Raw genomic sequence first — 6,704 nt, 5'->3', positions numbered from 1 at the left:
GAGGAAGAGGAGGAGGTGAAGGAGGAGGAGGAGGGGGAGGAGGTGAAGGAGGAGCAGGAGGAGGTGGAGGAGGAGGGTGAGGAGGAGGAGGAGGGTGAGGAGGTGAAGGAGGAGGAGGAGGAGGGGGAGGTGGAGGAGGAGGAGGAGGAGGGGGAGCTGAAGGAGGAGAAGGAGGAGGAGGAGGAGGAGGTGAAGGAGGGGGAGGAGGAGGTGAAGGAGGAGGAGGAGGTGGTGAAGGGGGAGGAAGAGGAGGAGGAGGTGAAGGAGAAGCAGGAGGAGGAGGGGGAGGAGGAGGAGGTGAAGGGGGAGGAAGAGGAGGAGGAGGAGGTGAAGGAGGAGGAGGTGAAGGGGGAGGAGGAGGTGAAGGAGGAGGAGGAGGAGGAGGAGGAGGAGGGGGTGAAGGGGAGGAGGAGGAGGAGGAGGAGGAGGTGAAGGAGGGGGAGGAGGAGGTGAAGGAGGGGGAGGAGGAGGAGGGTTGGGACTGCACTTCATTTCTAAATGTTTGTCTTTCTGGCCTGGGCATTGATTTCTTCTCCGTCTGTCTTTATTACTCTGGCTCCCCTCCTGTGTACAGCCACCACACACACACACACACACACACACACACACACACACACTCTAACGTCTCAACTCCATCCGTCCCCTGGCAGCCTTCTGATCCATATTGACTATCCGTCTTGGTTTGGCTCCCTCACTGTTCCTTATTAAACCTGTAAAGGCTGTCTTGTTCTACCTGTCTGCTCTCCTTTCCACAGTCATTCCTCTCCGCTGCCTTTATTCTTCCTTCTGGCCTTCCTGTCTCGTTTCTGTGCCTCTGAGAATCACAAGCGTAAGTAACTGATGGAGGCATTAAACAATTAAATATACATGATGTCATAATGCATCTGATCAGCTTCCAACTTCCTAAATGTTTGTGTCTGCTGAGTCTGATTCAATATTAATCGATTGAGAAGATCAATTAGCCTGAAGGCCAAAACTTTTGTGCTTACGTCCGACACATTTTTACCTTTAATATCCTAAAATCTGGATGAAGTTTGTGAAACCACAAACCCGTAAAAGTTTTTGTTGTCGTCGCTGTTTTTTTTAAAGATGCGATCCCAGCATCCCTCAGTGTTCATCAGCCCCCTGCAGACGCACACTGACAATATTAGACACTCCTGCTTGCTTTTGACTTTTACCCCACTGTGCTTCATCCTCACCTTGATTGTGAAGAGGATTATAAAAGACGGCAGCCGACGCTTTGTCTTCGTCACCTCCCCTTCGTGACAGATGTGGGATGAATTATGCAATATGATGTTTTGTGCACATGATTCCCAATACGAGACACTAGCCGTTTCTATACTGGGCAGCAAGCCGTCCTTTTTGTGGCTAGGTCTGCGGATTTAAACAGAAGTCGGTAAATTGGGGGCCAGTTTTGGTTCACCAATTTGCTGCCTTGGTACACTTATTTCCACCTCCAATGTAAATCCAAGTCGTTGATGTGTCTGCAGTTGCATGAGACGGACAGAGGTGTCGATGACGCGCACTGTTGTGTGATCCACAGCCGGGGAGTTTTAAAACCAGGAAACAGCTGATCACAGCAGTCAGTCCATCACTTCATCCACGGACATCAAGATGAGCGACTGGACAGCTGCTGAGATCCAGGAGCTGCAGCGTCTCCTCGGTCTCTGTAGCTGTCTTCACTGTCCGCTTGTTGTTGTAGCGGCAAGCTACGAACGGTCGCTACTTTCAAATTAAAACTCCAGTGGGGTGCAATGTAAAGCTCTTATTTTGACAGTGTAAGTCTGTCTGGGCCACAGTGCATCACGTGACGCTGTAGTTACACGGCTGTGGTTACTCCCGATCCACTTCCTGGGGGATTTAGAAATCCACAGAGCCTCTTTAAACATTTTGAATGTAGGCAGGTGATGTCTTCTCCCTTCTGTCTGCGCCCCCTGCTGGCAGGGAGGACCTCAGGATGCCTGTTCCCAGTCTGCATGACTGAACAAGCGCCAGTTATCTGTCAGCACGCCGGCTGCTTCATCATGTGTTTTAGTTTTATGATCAGAAAGAGGGTCCCACCTGCTGCAGCACCACAGGTTGTAATGTTTGCATGGCATCAACATTCAGATTCGCACTTTAAAAAGGAGACACCTGGACAGTTCCCTCATCAGACCGCAAAGTACATTTCTGCAGGTTCTGATTCTCCAGTGGCATCAAACTGAGATTTCTTGTCTTGATCTCACATATTAAATGGATTCAGACGTTTTGCAGCAGCAGGTTCCAAGTCTTCGGCTGCCCTCCTGCTGTTGTGTTCTGATTTCCACGTTTAGAAACCCGAGACACATTTAGACATTTGGACTTTGATTGAGCCGCCTGGAGACATTAGAATGATTCCATCACGCTTCTGTCTGCAGCACACCTCGTCCCCAGGTGAGTCTTTCTGTGCTGGTGTGAATGTTCAGCACCACCTGTGATCACATCAACACAACAACAACCAGATGCTGTTTGACCACACAGACACACACACATGCGCACAATAAAGACACACATCCCCTCTCTCTCTCTCTCTCTCTCTCTCTCTCTCTCACACACACACTTCCTCCCTCCCTCTCTTTTTCCCTCTCTGTGTCGCCTCCACCTGCATCAGCACCGGCTGTAAAAGTTCGTCGTGCGCAGGTAAGCTCCTAACTCATCGAACCGCTTCATCGCTTTGCTAATTATGGTGTTCAGTGCACGCGTGACATGACAGCGCACGTGAGTCGGACCGGTGTACGCATGCTTAGAGAGGCGGAGAGGCACACACTGTACTCTGGACGTGATCAGCTGTGTGTGTGAGTGTGTGTGTGTGTGTGTGTGTGTGTTAATGAGGATGTGTTGCAGGAGGAGATGCAGACTTCCCATAGGGTCTCCCTCCATGTGTGTGAATTATTAACGCAGGATGATTTCTCCCTGAAGGAAACTCTTCAGTCTGTATCGATCGATCGATCGAACGACTGATCGATCGATATGATTCTGTGTTCCGTTCCAGTCTGTGTTCGTCAGCTGAGCTTCACTTGTTGTTCTGTCAGTGAGCAGTCTTTGTTACAGGATGTGTAGGATGTGCAGGCGGTGATGTACAGAGTGAGAGAGTGGGCTCCAGCTGGAGTCTGGATTTAGATTCTCTGTCTGACTATTGACTGTTAGTGAAGGAGGCAACCTGATCCTGGTCCTGGTCCTGATCCTGGTCCTGGTCCTGATCCTGGTCCTGGTCCTGGTCCTGATCCTGGTCCTGGTCCTGGTCCTGATCCTGGTCCTGGTCCTGATCCTGATCCTGGTCCTGGTCCTGATCCTGGTCCTGGTCCTGGTCCTGATCCAGGTCCTGGTCCTGTGTGTCACTCCAGCTGGACTTTGTGCACATTGTCATTGTCTTTGACACATAAAAACAAAATTCAATAAGCTGAATTTAATGTAATAATCTTGTCAACAAATACCTAAATAACTCCAAAAATATGAAGTTAGGTCACTGATATACTGGAGTATTTATTTAATGTGCTACTCAACAGATCTATATTATTGATATCGGTATATGTGATCCGATATAAAAACCTTTTTAGAGATTATGATGCAGGAAACAATGCTTGGGGTGATTTATAATTATCACACTCTCAGTGAAGTTTCCTCTTTCAGTGCACTTATGTCATTTAAGACAATATCTTTGTTAAACAGTAAGAAAATCTTCATGTTTTTCCCACAAGTGTGCACTGTAAAAAAAGAGATGGCAGCAGAGTAAACAGTCATTTTCAGGTTTTTTCAGCTTAATTCATACACAAGATTTTGTTCATTTTTTGTCTTTAATGTGTAATTAAAGATATTTGCATGTGTAAAAACAACTAAATTGCCTTTTTTATTTATTTATTTATTAATCTTGCTTTTAACTGCAGCAGCCTGCTGCTGGTAGCTGCATTGCATTTGATTTCCATTGCAGTTTGGGGAAAGACGCAGCTGAAAAGTTTATAAAAACACAATTATTCATTGCTTTGGTTGTGAAAATGTTCATATTTATACAAGAAATCTGACAGTTAACAATTATTTATAAAACTACAGAACCAAAACGTATTTACTGCTAATGTTAACGTCATTACAGCGTCAAACTTCAGTGTGACAGTTTAATCTGTTTTTTATGTGGAAAAATGAAACTTCTGTAAAAGATAATCACAGTTACAGATTTTTCCTGTTATTTTACATTCAACGTAAATTCACAATCCATTTTTGTAATTATATTGCTACACTTAGGAGATCACTACACGAAATGAGTGTCTCCCATAAAAATCCTTTGTCAGTTCTCAGACAGGCCTCTGGTCTCTCTGTGGACCCGGTTCTGACGGTGGCTCACCACTGTGGTTCATTATAATCAGGACGGAGGAGCTCCTCCATGTTCTGCTGCTGCTCTGTATTCACGGCAGGACTCGTACCGTCGCTGCGTTCATGATGCTGAGCGTGGCTGATTTGTCCTTGAACTTTTTATTTTCCTGCGTTGCGTCTGTGCCGCCGCCGGCCGGCCTCCTTCCAGCAAGTGTTTGTTTCCATGTTGAGCTGCAGGAGCTGCTTCCTCATCATCCACACTGTTGGCCCGAAAAAAGCGCATTTTTATTTTAGGAGCACAAAAATAACAACGTCTGAGCTCCCGTTGTTGTTTGGTTCCGTTGTCTCTAATCACAGCCTCCCTCAGGGGTCCTCGGGGCGCTCGAGGGGTCCTAAAGAGCAGCAATCAGACGAGTGCTGTGTGAAATACTGAACCGTCATCAGCTGCAGCTCCTCTGATCGCCACTAGATGGGCCATCAAATAGAAACTCAGACTGGATGAATCTGAACGTCCCTTTTGAATGAAAACATGCTCTCAATAGATTTCTCTGTGCAGCTACATGATGCATTTAAAACACTATAAATCAATGATGCCCAGCAAAGTTCATTAATTTCAACAATCCCTGATTTAGTTATTCAAAACAAGTTCCACCATCAGCTCTCAGCTCCGGTGCGATCGGGCTCGGATTGTGTAAATAACTCTGCAGGTAAGTTTAGAAATGAAGTATAAGATATAAACTTTAAATGTATTTTTGTTGCAATGATAAAGTTTCTTTCTGTTCAGTTTTTGGTTTAATGTCGTGACATTTCTGTGCTTACGGACTGTTTAGGTTTAAGGCACCAGAACCACTTGGTTAGTATCAGGAGAAGATCATGTTTCGGCTTTAAATACACAGTTCTGTCGCAGCGAACGCGGCCAGAAACGTCTCGTTGAAAACATCTTTTTATGTCGACATGCAGAAGAACAGCTGTCCTGGTGTCGTAGTAACATCCAGTAGATTCATGCTGAAATGTGATGGTAGCTTATTATCATAGTTGTTTCTCTCTTGGACGTTGACTTAAAAAGCATAAAACCTAAACATTATGTTCTTGCAAGTGGGCTGATTGTTTAAAAGTGTGTTTCCTGTGTCGCTCGCTCATCATGAGACTCCTCGAACAGGAAACTTCATTCAATCTACAGACTTCCTCTTTAGAAACTAAAGAGTGACGTCACGTTGCTTTTCTGGATGATAAGTCTAAATGCTGCATGAGCAAACCTCACACTCACGCTCGGTACTTTCACAAGGACTTTTAGAAAAGTTTCAAGGGGTTTTCAGCAGCCAGAGCTCCTGCAGAGCAACATTAGATGTCTTCTTATTATTCTCTGGTGGGGGTGGAGGTGTTGGAGACTTGGAGCCGGCGCTGCTGTGTACAGTTTTTCTCTGGATTGGACTCGTCGCTCACTTGCTGCCATGAAAAGCTCTGATTTCTGCCTGTAATTTCGATTCACTAACAGGAAGCGTGAGTGATTCTACAACAGCCGAATCTGCCGGGTCTCTTTGGAAGCAGCGAGACTCTTTCCTGTTGCAAAACCTCCGAGTGTGATTTACACTGATGAGCTGAGCATGATTTTGCATAAAAAACACAGAGAAATTAAAGAGTTTTCTCTCCAGAACGAGAAGAGAAGCGACACCTCTGCTAACAGAACGACTGTCTGGCATCACAGTCTTGTTATATTTGTCTGCTGAACAAATATTTCTTTAAGTTCTGATTCCAGAGCAGTTCTGGTTCTGGTTGAGACAGTTTGAATCTCAAATCTTTGCAGCGTCAGTGTTAATATTTCATCAGAAGAGAGGCAGCTGCACCGGGAGAAACTGAATCCAGATGTTCTCACCTTTTCTTGGTGATGAGCTTCCACCAACAGTTCAGACTAGAGGTCGTCAGGGTCCCAGGTGGTTTGCACGAAACCAAGAAGATCCGACCCAGAACCCAAGTGAGACCCGGCCCAAATTATCATCAGGCATCATTGTCTAATCAGGTCCTTTCAGGTTTCTCATCCTGTTTCCATCAGTCTTTAGTCAGTGTGGAGGATCAGCAGAGTGAATGTGGGCAATGTACGTTTCTGAATTTTCAGTTTTACGTTGTGACTACGCTGTTCTTATCGTCCGGTTGGGTAAAGGCACAACACTCGCTCAGATAGGGTTCAGAAAAGATCGTGTTTTAGATCAACATATCCAGTTTTGTGGCTTGAAATGTCCCGACGTCTCGTTACAAACATCCAGTTTCTGTCCCAGCTAACGTGGCTCGAACTAGTCCTGAGGTATCTTTGATATCCAGAGGTTTCAGACAAGTGTCCTGCATACATCCTCTGTCCGTCAAACATCAACATCCGACACGTTGTG

General features: G+C 45.9%; 1 protein-coding gene across 1 annotated transcript in view; it reads left to right on the top strand.

The window, feature by feature from the left end:
* The first annotated feature begins 2,573 nt into the window (after positions 1 to 2,573).
* The window catches only part of cacng8a (calcium channel, voltage-dependent, gamma subunit 8a), a 22,045-nt gene continuing 17,914 nt past the window's right edge, over positions 2,574 to 6,704 (top strand). The window contains exon 1 of the mRNA XM_037094152.1: positions 2,574 to 2,658. The gene's annotated coding sequence lies outside the window, so the exon portion shown is untranslated. The remainder of the gene's footprint in view (positions 2,659 to 6,704) is intronic.

Source organism: Acanthopagrus latus, chromosome 3 (genome assembly GCF_904848185.1).
Source record: "Acanthopagrus latus isolate v.2019 chromosome 3, fAcaLat1.1, whole genome shotgun sequence".
Lineage (NCBI taxonomy): Eukaryota > Metazoa > Chordata > Actinopteri > Spariformes > Sparidae > Acanthopagrus > Acanthopagrus latus.
The sequence above is the reverse complement of the archived record's forward strand: the minus strand, read 5'-3'. Positions and strand labels throughout refer to the sequence as shown.